The 13,287-nt window shown below is 29.9% G+C and overlaps 1 long non-coding RNA gene across 1 annotated transcript; it reads left to right on the forward strand.

Moving 5' to 3' along the window:
- The first annotated feature begins 3,943 nt into the window (after positions 1–3,943).
- Positions 3,944–5,909, forward strand: LOC148240244 (uncharacterized). Its single transcript, XR_015816407.1, has 3 exons — positions 3,944–4,148; positions 4,227–4,298; positions 5,398–5,909. It is a non-coding gene; the product is annotated as an uncharacterized LOC148240244 (long non-coding RNA).
- The last annotated feature ends 7,378 nt before the right edge of the window (positions 5,910–13,287 follow it).

A 13,287-nucleotide genomic window follows, 5' to 3' on the forward strand; every position in this document is an offset into this window, starting at 1 on the left:
GTTTAATTAAAGAAGAATTGAATTGTGATGGAAGGATAAATGAGATACGGTTGTGTATTTTGTATAGGTCGTCAAAAATGTAGATGTTATAATACTAAAACTTCTAAAATCTGTGAACTTAAATGAAGAATCTATGGCTATTCGGAAAGTAGTTTCATTTTTTGAAATTTTTAACTTAAATGAAAAATCCACTCTCTATTTGAGATGCAATTTTATTATATTTATGTGATATCTAACTAAATATATATAAAATAATTAAAAACATTGATTTAATTAATTCTATGGCCACCAACTATATTAAAATTAACTTTTGAATTTTAATCCATGCGCTAAAGAACTTATTCTTCATTTATTTTTTTAAAAGTAAAAAAAGGCAATTTTATTGAGATAATTTATAACCACGGATAAGGTAAAAAGCCACATTACAAAACAAAGTCGATTGTACTTTACAATAATGTGATTAGTTATTCTAATATAATATCTCTCCTTTAAATCATGTATTTATATACCATTATATAAAGATTGGTTAGTAATTAACCTTAAAAATATCATTTAATCGTTAATGAAAATTTTGAGATACCCTTTAATATCCTACCCAAAGTATAGTGTAATATAAAATCATAAGCCGATAATAATGTAAAATACATAGAGAAGGTAGCCAACTTTTCATGATTCTTCTTCTTTGTATCAATCAAGAGAACTAACTAATAATGGAAGAACAATTACAATGTCAGAAGAGAATAAATGTTTAAGATTATTTTGTGCAGGCTATGAAAAACGTAATTCTTATTTTATACTAAAACTTATGAAATCTTTGAACTCAGATAAAGAATCATAAACTATTTAAAGTAAATAAACAATTGATGTTATTTAAAATGTGATTTCTCAAATAAAGAATGCATGGCTATTTGGGACTTAATTTTATTATACTTATTGGATATTTTACTTAATTTATATAAAATTTTTGTGACATTAATTTTATTAGTTCTCTGGCTGCCATTATATTACAAAATGAGTAATTTCAAATAAAATTTACTTTCGAATTTAATTTTTGTGCAGAAGAACTTATTAGCCATTTTTTTTAAAAGTACGAAATAATTTTGTTGAGATTATGTTAAAGGTTTATTCTGTTGTAATATATATTTTTGAATTGTAAGCAACAAAAACTCAACCTTCTGGCCTTTTTAATCTAAAAAATTTTCTAGCAATTTATACAATTTTACATTTTTTTTTAAATTTTTAGAAGTTAAGTTTTATGGGAATTCAAAATTCTGGATGAAGATGATTAGTGCTATTAGAATAAAGAAAAAGTGAATGAAGGAAATTGAGATAGATGGAAATAGCTTTGAATATTTTCTGCTAATATTTTTTAATTTTGTAATTTTTATATTTAGAAGACCAATTTTTCGATAACTCTTAACCAAGTCTACCCTCTTCACATTTGTTTACCACATTGTACATACATATGTATGTACAGTTATTATCTTGATAATTGATTAAAATTAGATAATTAAGTGTTAAGTCATTCAGAATATAAATAAATTTGTCTACCGTACAAGTATGACACCATTAATTTTTGTTAAAAATTACATAAACAAAACTTAGAGGATCACAATCACTTAATAATTTTTTATTTCAAATTAGTGATTTAAGAATAAAAAATACGTAACAAACTTTATTTTGTAACATTAACTTAACTTATTACTTAATTTTTATCTACCGTACAAGTATGACACCATTAATTTTTGTTAAAAATTACATAAACAAAACTTAGAGGATCACAATCACTTAATAATTTTTTATTTCAAATTAGTGATTTAAGAATAAAAAATACGTAACAAACTTTATTTTGTAACATTAACTTAACTTATTACTTATATTATAAGTTTAATTAATGTGATACATTTGTAAACCTAAATAACAATCAAGGCTCATTAGTGAAAAGTAGTAGTTCCATCAGGGCAAGTTCATTACTTGCATAAGGTGTGAAAAGGACCGACGCTTCTGCCACTGCACTACTAGGGATTACAGGATGTACCATGATCCTTTGGCTAATAAAAGGTAGAGGTGCCCCAACTGGCCTTATGAGAGATAAATCTGTATCGTTATTTTGGTTGTATATGTATATATTTATGTGCAAATCCACTTCATGTTATGTCAAGTAATGTGTATATATGTGTTTCTAAAAGATAAACTATGATGTTCATTAAGGAAGGGCAAGTCGAAAAACTTGCAAAGTGTGTACAAGAGATCCAAAATGCATAATGCACCTCTTGTGTCTATTTTGGTGCTACAAGTGTCATTTTAGGGGTTGTCAATACTGCACCTGCATTTATTATATGCAAAATGCATGGCCCTAATCATCACTCTAGCTTAATTATTGCGTAGATTCAAAGTTTCATCTTTCAGACTTTATGTTGACTATACATAAACTCCAGGCTGCATGATCATGTTTTTTAATTATCGGCCTGAGCTTGATCACCACTTTCAGTTGGAATCTGGATTGACGTGCCATCTTCACTGTATAGTACACAAATCTCTATGGTGCTGGCGGCAGCATCTGTAAAGGCTTTGGGCATGGAGGTGGGGGACGACAAGGCTCTCTAACTAGTCATTTGTTCAAAAAACTTGGCTTCATGAAAAAATGTGATCATTAATTTTTTTTGTTATGTATGAATGCTTGATCGACATGATAAATTTTTTATTCCATCTCTATATTCTCATTGTTTTTTTTTTTTCATTTATCACCTGATTTTTATTAATTAATGTGATACATTTGTTTGTTTCTTTTGAAAAATTTACCTTAATAATAATGTGATTAGTTATTTTAACGCAATATTTTAGTTTAAATCATATATTTATAGAAAAATTGGTTAAAATTTAATATCGAAAATGCAATCTAAATTGTTAATAAAAATTATAAAATACCTTTTGTAATAGTCACTTGTATTCTACCATATACTTAGTTAAATAAAATATTTTAATCATGTGATTTATTTACTAATATAAAATAAATAAATATATTCTCTAATTTAAATAAAGAGAAATCAAAATGGATTAACAATTTAAATACAATTATTTTAAAATAGGAGAATGAATCTATAGAATTTCAAAGAAAGGCGTATTCTTAATTAAGGTACTTTGAAGAAAATTATAATTTCTTAATATTGCTATTACTTTAAATAAATTAAATAATAATAAGAACTAGAAAAAAATATACATTTATATAGGTGAACAAAAATTAAATTATAAATATGAATAAATAAACCTATATATAAATTTATTTAGTTTATATAGCCTGTACAACTAAACGTTAAGTATAAATAAATGCACGCAAATGTGTGCATAAATAGACAATCAAAAAATATATATATGTTTAAAAATATATAAAAGTGTTATACAAATATGTAGGAATATATATTTAGAGACATATAGATATGTATATGTAATAAGAAAATAAACATATATATAAGTATTTGTGTGTGTATATATATATTTAGATACATATAGATATGTACATGTAATAAGAAAATAGACAAATATATATGTATTTGTGTGTATATATATACCTCTAAGAAATATAGTGATGTCAAGATAAAATATATACAAACATCTATATTCAACTATTGTATGCATATATATATATATATGTATATTATATATTTGTGTGTAAATAAAATAAATTTTAAAAAAATAAAACACAAATAAAAGAAATTAATTTGAAAAGTTTGCCATTGGAAATGATCAGCACTTAGGGGTAGATTAGTTGCCCATGATTTGATATCACTCACCGTTCCAACTTGTGGCCAGGACCGAGCCACATGGTGAGCTGTTGTGATGATTGGCTAGGTGTCACGAAAACTGGCCATCTTTGCCAGTTGTGGTCGACCATCCAATATATCAATGGCTGTGATGCCGTGCATGCGTTTGGACGGTCAAATGATGGGTTAAATTTAGTTAAAAGCTTCATTCTCTTCGCAACTTTATCTTCATCTTTTTCAAACAAAAAATTCTAGTTAAACAAGTGAGTGAAAAGGGAGTTTGAGAGCATAAAATAGTAGAGAGAGAGAGAGAAAGAGAGTGATGCACCAGAATAGAACGCGTGTTCTATTTGCATATCAGAGGAGAAATTGCTTCTTCTTGATGAGGTGAGTCGTTTCTTCCTCTTCTAATTTGTTCCTTTTAATTCTTTAGTGTCTTAAGACCATTATTATTTGGAAGATTAGCTCTTAAATTGTTGCTGCAAGTCTCATAACTCAGAACAGTAGCTGCTGCACCTGAATGACTACTATGTTCAGGTAAGTGTCTGTTTTCTATTCCAATTCCTTTTTTGTTTCGTTTTTCTTTTACAAATTCGTAGTCAATTATTAGGACAACATGTTAGAAATGTTATAATTTATTTTCAAGAAGTAAAACAAATTACAAATCTAAATATAAGTCGAAAGTAGCATTCAACTCTGCACGCAGAGTTACACTCAGTTGCAGAGAAGAATCTTCAAAATTTCAACAATTCTTTCATGTGATTTAACTTTTGTCTCGTGCATTTATCAGATAAGAAGGATTACATTTTAGATTATACAAAAATAACCTTCATAGATTAATTTACATATGGTAAACTCTTTCAAAAATCAAAATTAAGAGGTGTTTTAAATAGATAGAGTGAGTGAGTGTAATTTGCATTTTTGTGCTGATTTTTATCTACTGAATTTGTTAGATTTAACATTTAATTATTAAATTAATTTATTAAAAATTAAATTATGTAACAGCCTAGAAATTGAACTTCAAATTTTATTTGTGAAATTTGGGAGAAAATTAAAAAAATATGTAAAACAAATTAAATTTAAAATAATTTATTTGGAAATTAGAAATTATTTAGAAATTTAAAGTAAATTAGGAAAATATTTTAAATATATATATATTAAAACTTGTAATTAGTAAAATAAATTAAATTTAAAAAGAATAATTAGGAAATATTGAAATCACTAAAGTAATAAAATTGATTAATTAGAAAGAAAGTTAACAAATTAATTAACTTAAAAATTGATTAGAAAATATTAAATTTTTTAAATTAATTAAACTAAATATTGTAAAATAAATATAAGAACAAACAAAAAGAAAGAAAAAAAATAACTGAAACACCCCGCTCACCACCGCGCTAAATTTATATTTGAAAAACCCCTATTTATTTGGGCCTTAAGGCCACCTGAACTCATTTATATTTATTTCGCAGCTTTACATCGTAATTTGTAATTTAAATTTGTAATTTAAATTTTATGCTTATTTTATTATTTTATTTTTATTTTTATTTAATTTTATCTATTATAATTATTTTTATTTTATTATTATTTTGATTTTTTTATACATTATTATTATTTTTTTATTAAAAATAATTTTTAGGAGAAAACAAAGAAAGGGGGAAAAATACTGTGGGAAAACACCCGGGAGAGAGGGGTATCGCTCGCTGTGTGTGAGCATGCACGCGCGGCCAGGCACAAGACATGCGCACTGCAGCCTCGGGCAGTATGTCGCCGCCCCCTTGGGCATCGTGCGTTGCCTTGGGCAGTGTTCTGCCACCGATGGAGGAATTTTTCCTTCATTTTTCATGCCGCCATCGCTTCGCGTCAAATTGATCATCTTCCACTCAACTCTCTCTCTCTTCACTGGATTTCGACAGTTGGCGCAAATTCGACGGTCCCCATTTTTTATAAATAGGGACCCTTTCTTCCATTTCCTCATCACTTCTGTTCCATTCTTCCATCTTCCAAGAGTTTAGAGAGAGAGGGAGTGATCTAGAGAGAGAAGGAGAAAAAAAGAAGAAGAACGGTGCAGGAAAAATTTGAGGTTTCAGTAAAGAATTTAGTATTTCTTTAAACATCTAAAGGAGTATTTTTAGAAATATTTATCATGAATTCTATGTTTTGTGTTTTGCATGTTCCATGCTTGGTAGTCCTAATAAAGTGAATTGTTGTTTATTTAAAGCATGCTATGTGATTTTATTGACACTTGATGATTTGCATGTAAATTAAATAATATAAATCTAGTGATATTTGCCTGAAAAATATAAAAGAAAGGAGAAAAAGAAAGAAAGAGAACGGGGATTAGCCTGAATGGTTCAAGAAATATATGTATCTGTATTGACATGCATAATGCATCAAATATCTCGTTAGGCTTTTTATCCCTAAAGTGTATCTGTTTCTCCCTCCCCCATCTGGTTTGGAAAGATTTGACAAGACCGCACCTTGTGGATGACGATGTACCCTATAACAACAGTGGTGACGTGAATATCTATTAGAGGTCACCTTTGGCTAAGTACTACTATGATTATAGAATATCTTATAGGACCACAGTAGTTGGTACGACCGTGGTCATAGATCGTACCATGGTATGACAAGTTGGAAATGTGCCTGAAAAAATTGCCATTATCTATATCTGATATGGTCATTCCACATGGGTAGTCATAAATTCGTATCCACCCTTAGAGATGGATGTCATAACGACTTCGGGAAGTATGACACAAAAATATGAGCATTTCATGGTTTATTTAATTTTCTCTATTGTTAAGTATGATGTTTGATTTTGATTTTTCTGACTATGACATGATGTTTTTTTATAAATAAAATTATTTTCATAAAGTAAGATAGGACCCTGACATGACCTGATGATAAGTACTTATGATATAATTATTCACCTTTAAAATCTTACAATATTATTTAAATACTATTTTTCTTACTTAGTATATAGAACTCACCATTTTTTATGCCCCCCCCAAATGAGAAAGATAGTGGGAATCCACTGTTGACCTACCCCTTGAAGTATATGAGGATCCTGTGGATCCACAACCCTTAAGTGCATGACTTGCCCCGTACTCTGATGAGTCCAATCGCATAATAATAGAAGTGACCTTTTTGTATTCTTAGTATTTTGATATTTTGTATTTAGCCACTTTTACCCTCAGTTATGTATATGTGTAATTAGAACTCATATATTTTGGTAAGGAATTTTTAATAATTTGCTACACTGCATAAAACTTTATCATACACTCATAATCTGTTTTTATATCTAGCACCCTTATGCTTTAGTTTGCTTTGGAGATGTCACAATAACAAATTAGAATTAAAAATTCATCATAATGGAAAGGACCAATCAAATAAGAGAGGGTGCATGTGAGATTGAAACATTGGAAAAAAATTAGGAAATGGGATTGGGGTGGCCACATGGACACCATGCACATGGGTGGGAAAATTCCCTCGCACTCTTAGATTGCCACATCATCTAATTAAACCACCTCATCATTCTTATCCCTTCCCCAAAAAATGCAGATGGGTTGGATTCTATTTTTCCTAGGCCTGGGTATTACGATCTTCCCCCTTTAAAATAAATTTGGTCCTCCAAATTTGCAATGACCAGGTGGTTTGAATACATCGTAACTCGTTTCCAAGTTCCTCTTCAACCTAATGGTTTCATTATAATGTTGTTATTGGTGGGATCTCTTTAGTTAGTAGTCACTTTTTTTCTAACTCCCATAAGTAAATTATAGTTTCTAAGAGTGTGTCTCATAAATTCAAATGTTTTTTTTACTTAGGGTTTGTTGGTTTTCAAAATTTTTTTGGACATTTATTCTAGCTAAAAAGAATGTAATCTAGGGCAACAGTGATTCTCGAAGTTCATTGATCTTTCTCAATTTCACGTGTCATAATTAAATTATTGTTTTTCAACTTTTGAAAAATTAATATATGGTTACTTGAAATATATCACCTATGGTATTCAATAAAATGTATCAACACTGAAACATTCGTGTCTAGTTGGTTTCCTAACTTCTGAATCCTAACTTGTGACTTTGTAAGGTCTTTATAGTTTCCAAGACTTTTTCTCTTTTATTTCAATGGCTTGATATCTACAAGGATTATCCTTTTAACTACATTGTATTATTTTTCTAAATCAATCAAAGACTAAATGATTCCTATTATACTTCAGTACTTGATTAGCTTACTCCTAAGGTCCTTCAAAATGTACATGGTGAGTTATGGAATCCATGGCTATTATTAACAATCATCCAAAATTCATTTGACAGAAGGTTCATTTATTAGTTTGGTCACGAGTGGTTATGTTTACTTCTAGTTCTTGCAGGTACAAAGTTCCTAAAATTTTCAAGTGACCACTCTTAAGTATAGTCTTCAGATATAAGTCATAGGTTTATCACATCATCAATCTTCCAGGTATAGTGGTTATGATTCATCATGCTTTGGCTGCGCTACTCTGATACTTATATACTTAGGAGATTTATAATGGTTTGTTGTGAGAACATGCCGTAAGGTCTTTTTTTCACCTATAGAAATTTATTTAGGAGTAATGAGATTTTTTTTAAGATGATGGATTCGATAAAACTTGATGTTACTCATGTTATTTCTTGTTATCATTTTTCACATACTTGGACTTTCTTACGCACTTTGGTATTATACAAACATACTTAAGTGTCATTCATAAATATACATACTCCTAATGATACACATTATGCATTTGCACACACAAATGCATATACCCTCAGTTTATACATACACCATCCCATAAACCTACATCATATTAAATATATACGACATATATGAACCTATATCGCACATGTATATACTTATCGACATATAGTCATATATACATGTACATACTACATGTATACACAATAGATATATATATGTATATATATTATTCACGCACCTAATTTACACACACTCAAATGCACACACAACTCACACCAAACCATTCACACACATAATCATATATACGCACACATAACCACATCTACACAGCCTTAATTTTATATACATATACATGCAGTTATACACACAAATCCTTAAGTATATGCATTTGTACATACAAACATGCATACTTTCTTATGGGATATAGCTCAACTAACATTTATATAAATTTTATATATTTAAGTAATAAAAAACAAGGTTAAATAAGCGCAGAAAACACATGCAAGGAAATCAAAGAATGTCATGAATTTTTTTTTAATAAATTTCTCAAAGAACTTATAGAAAAATAAAGCTTAGAGAAGACAAATTCAATCTCAGTATGAACAATAATCCAATTCTTATTATTTTCTTTGTTTTCTATTATTTAAACCTAATTCCTTCAGTAGCATTTCAAATTTTTTCAATGTCTCTTATGTTTATTCATATATATATATATATATACCGACTCACGTACAGATATACTTACACATATTATGCCCAATACACACAATATATATATATGCGATATATAATGCACTCAATATACCTATATTCTTACAAAAACACACTTTATATGCATATCAGTATACCTAAGTCTAGATTTATATTTACATATCAAGACTCATACAGACCCCATACATATGGAATTATAAAATTTTTCATATAAGTTTTTCATATATACATATATGATCCACAATAGACATACCTACCCACACACCTACCTATGTATATATATATATATCTCTATATATATATTTATTTATTTTTAGGCAAATGTACATATTCATAGTTACAGCTTCATGTATCCATTACAAGGAAACTAAACAAAGTATGTGGAATTTTGGGCAAATGGAGAATTAAAATGGGTAACTGGGATTTCTTATCGGATTGAATCCGTGTGTAAACCTCTTAATATCATAAATTGTTTTGTTAGAATTATTAATGAATTTCATTAAGTAAATTCAAGAAATAAGTGGCACTCTACATTCTTACTTTGTTCTTTTACTTTTATTGGATCAACTTCTCTGTAGAAGTTCAAACTTTCTATAGTTTTATTCATTCACTATCTCCAATTGGCTTCGAAGTGAAGCCTTAATTATTTGATTTCTAGATTTATCACATTCCAACCCCTTATAACTTCTACTTTTTAGACTTTGGAACTATAATCCTACTTCTTTATCTCTACAAATGCTTTGGATGAAGTTCTAAAACATCTCCTAAGGTGTGTATTACCTAAATTCTTTTGACTCTAAACCTCATAAAAATCCTAAGCCTCATGACGAAAGGGATGGTTCCGAGGAATGTGCACTCTAATACCAATTGTAACGAACCACTTTCTCTGTTGAGAAAGGAGCACTATTCTATGCAAATAACCTGGTAATTTTACGCAGCAATAAGCAAAAACTTAAGATTAATCATCCCCTATAGGGAATTAAAAATCATGAGGCTTACAAAATTCTTTACATTCCATCGCTGTAATATAATTAAACTGACATTACAAGGCAAACTCTCAAGATCACTAAAGGTTCTTTAAAGTCTTTCTTCATCCTTGAACTTGCTCTTGATCTGGACCATTCTACACTAGGGAGTGTGAATTAGGGTGAGCTTCCCGGACTCAGTAAGAAAAACGAGCAGTGCTTAAAACAAAGACATGCACACACTCAATCATACAAGATTCACATAACAAATGCATATCTTCTTTAAAACCAATTCCTAATCAATACAATAACCATAATTTCATACATCTCAGTAATTCACTCTTTCACACATGATTTCATAGACATCACAAATACTCTAACATCACATTTACATAAACAAATAATATTATTCACTAGTTTCATAATACTTGCACTTATACTTTCGGATAATCACTTGCACTTGTCACTGCATTACTTATTATTGCTTATGTCAATATTGTCTTCACATTACATTATTCCCTTATCACTTTTTAGTTGCACTTTCATTTTCAGTTACATTTTTATTAAGGTTTATAATTTCTATATTTTTGTCTTTTAAGAGTTTCATCATGCGATACTATTTCTGCCGACATCAACGAGGGCACTAAGGATCCCCTATACCACGTAGATAGATCACATGTCAATTTTTAATTTTCACTTTCTTAATGCACCCGAACACGGAAAGGTTATGCATTGGGTATCAATAATCACTTTTTACATACACCCGAAGACGGAACGGTTATAAATGAGATTTCCCAATCACGTATGGCTGAGGCCATATCCACAAGTAGGGTTCACCATACTTCACTTCTCAAAATGGCTACACACACCCTGCCATTATTGATACTGGTTAAACAGATTTCTTTGTTGTTTAAATATCGTTATGTTATTATTTGAGTAATTAAATTCATCACTAGATAACCTACTCATGCATGCACTTATATATACATCATATGTATTATACATAAACATGCCTACACAATAACCATAATACATACATCTTATATGCATGGTCATCGACTTAAATAAATATATATACACACAACACATACAACATACGCCTATGCAATTTTTTCTTCATTTCTCTTATTTCTTCTGCTTTATAAGAACTCATTTGTGTTAAAAAGTCCACTATGAGTGGCTGATTTATTTTTCTTTTCTTAGTTGATAGATCTAACAAACTCCAGCAATGTATTTGGAAGATCTACTCGAATTAATTTGAGTTTTATCTCAGAGCTAGTATTTATTTACTCTTTGCACCTATATATATTTGTTGTTTTAGATCTATTTGAAGAGGACCCATCATACGAGAAGAGAAACAGCAAGCAACTAGTCTAACCCCTCAAATTTATAATTGTTTGAGTGGTTCCAGCACCAAGTAGTGATTAGTGCCACACTGAGGAGGTAAGTAGTCTAGTTTACCAGTTCACGCGGATGAATCTAGTAACTTGAATCAGGTCCTTCTAATTCTCAAGCCGGTGACAAGTTAAATCCTGTGGATGTTCCCAAGACTGCTTGGTAGTGAAGAACCAACTAACAAATGTTTCTATAACACTGCATTTAAATTTGAAGTGTTAATTTACAGATTTAAATTCAATTAATTAGTTTTTATATAAATTAAATCATGTGTAAAAAAAATAAAAATAAAATTTACCCCTAAATATGCTAAAAATAAAATTAGGGACTAAATCAAACAAAATTAAATTTATTTGGGGCTCTTTATAAATTTAAAAATCAATTTAGAGGCCAAAATATAAAGAAAACTTGAAATCTGGGCCATTTTATAATTTTTAGAAAATGGGCCACCTAGGCTGGTTACATGGCAGCCGCCTAATCAAAGAAAGTTATGGCGTTTGACCCACACATGTGGTCATCCAGACAGACACCCATGGTAAGTAGATTGGATAGTCCTGGGTGTTTTGGGTAAATCCAACTGTGAGATCGACGGTAATCGAATCAAACAGTGTGCAGACATGCAGAGGAAATAATTTTGATATAATGATCCACGTGCGGGATGTCGATAAGGCAGTCTACATGTGTTTTGAGATGATCCAATAGTCATACGATTGAATGGTTTAGATGTAAAGGAGAATCACGATCTAACGGGTGAGGGAAAAGAATGGCAAAATTATAATTTTCCCATTAATGAAGGCCCATCCAATGGACCACATGGGGCCACGTATGTGAGGCTTGTGTAGTCCAGATTTGTTGAGTGGTGGGTTTAAAAACCCATCTATGCCACTCAACCTAGCGTAATCTGGAAGGAAAGAAAAAAAATACAAGAACAAAAGAAGAAAAAAGGAAAAAGAAGAGAAAGAAGGCCAATGTCTGCCATTCCCAGCAGAGGGAAGGAGGAAAAGGGGAGAAAGAGAGGTAGAGATTGTCGATGAAGGGCCTACCACTAAGGGAAGGGCATTTCGTGGCCAATCAATGCCGAAAATCATGAAAATCCATCAAGATTTTTGGCGACCTGTGATCCCAACATGTGATCAAACAAGCATTGTGACATCACAAATGTTAATTAAGGCATAAGGGTGGTAGATACAGAAACAAATTACAAGTGCATAATAAATAAATATATGCAATGGAACAAATAATCACAAATCCCTTACAAAATATATCAGTGCCCAATTACATATATATATATATTTGAGGATAAAAGTGGCGACAAAATACAAAAGAAGATCATTTCTATCATTATGTAAATAGACTCATCATACTGCAGGACAAGTCATGCACTCATAAAATTTTATGGATCTATAGGATCCTTAGAGACTTCAAGGGGTAGGTCAGCGATTAGTTCCTCACTATCTTCCTCATTTGGAGGGGAGCATAGAAAGGAATAAGTTCTATATACTCAATAAGAAAAATAATATTTAAATAGCATCATAAGATTTTAAGAGTAATTAAAAGTACCATCATTACTTACCATTAAGAGTCATCTCTGGGTTCTTTATTAATTATGAAAATAATTTATTTATTAAAGAAAGATATCAAATCAATCATGCTAAAAATACAGAAAATCAAATAAATCATGATATGCATTGTCTTTCATTTTATTCTTCGCGTAAAGTCATTCTGACTTCCATCTACTAAGGGCA

This window comes from Carica papaya, chromosome 9 (genome assembly GCF_054855325.1).
Source record: "Carica papaya isolate Zhongbai chromosome 9, ASM5485532v1, whole genome shotgun sequence".
In the NCBI taxonomy this organism is placed as follows: Eukaryota; Viridiplantae; Streptophyta; class Magnoliopsida; order Brassicales; family Caricaceae; genus Carica; species Carica papaya.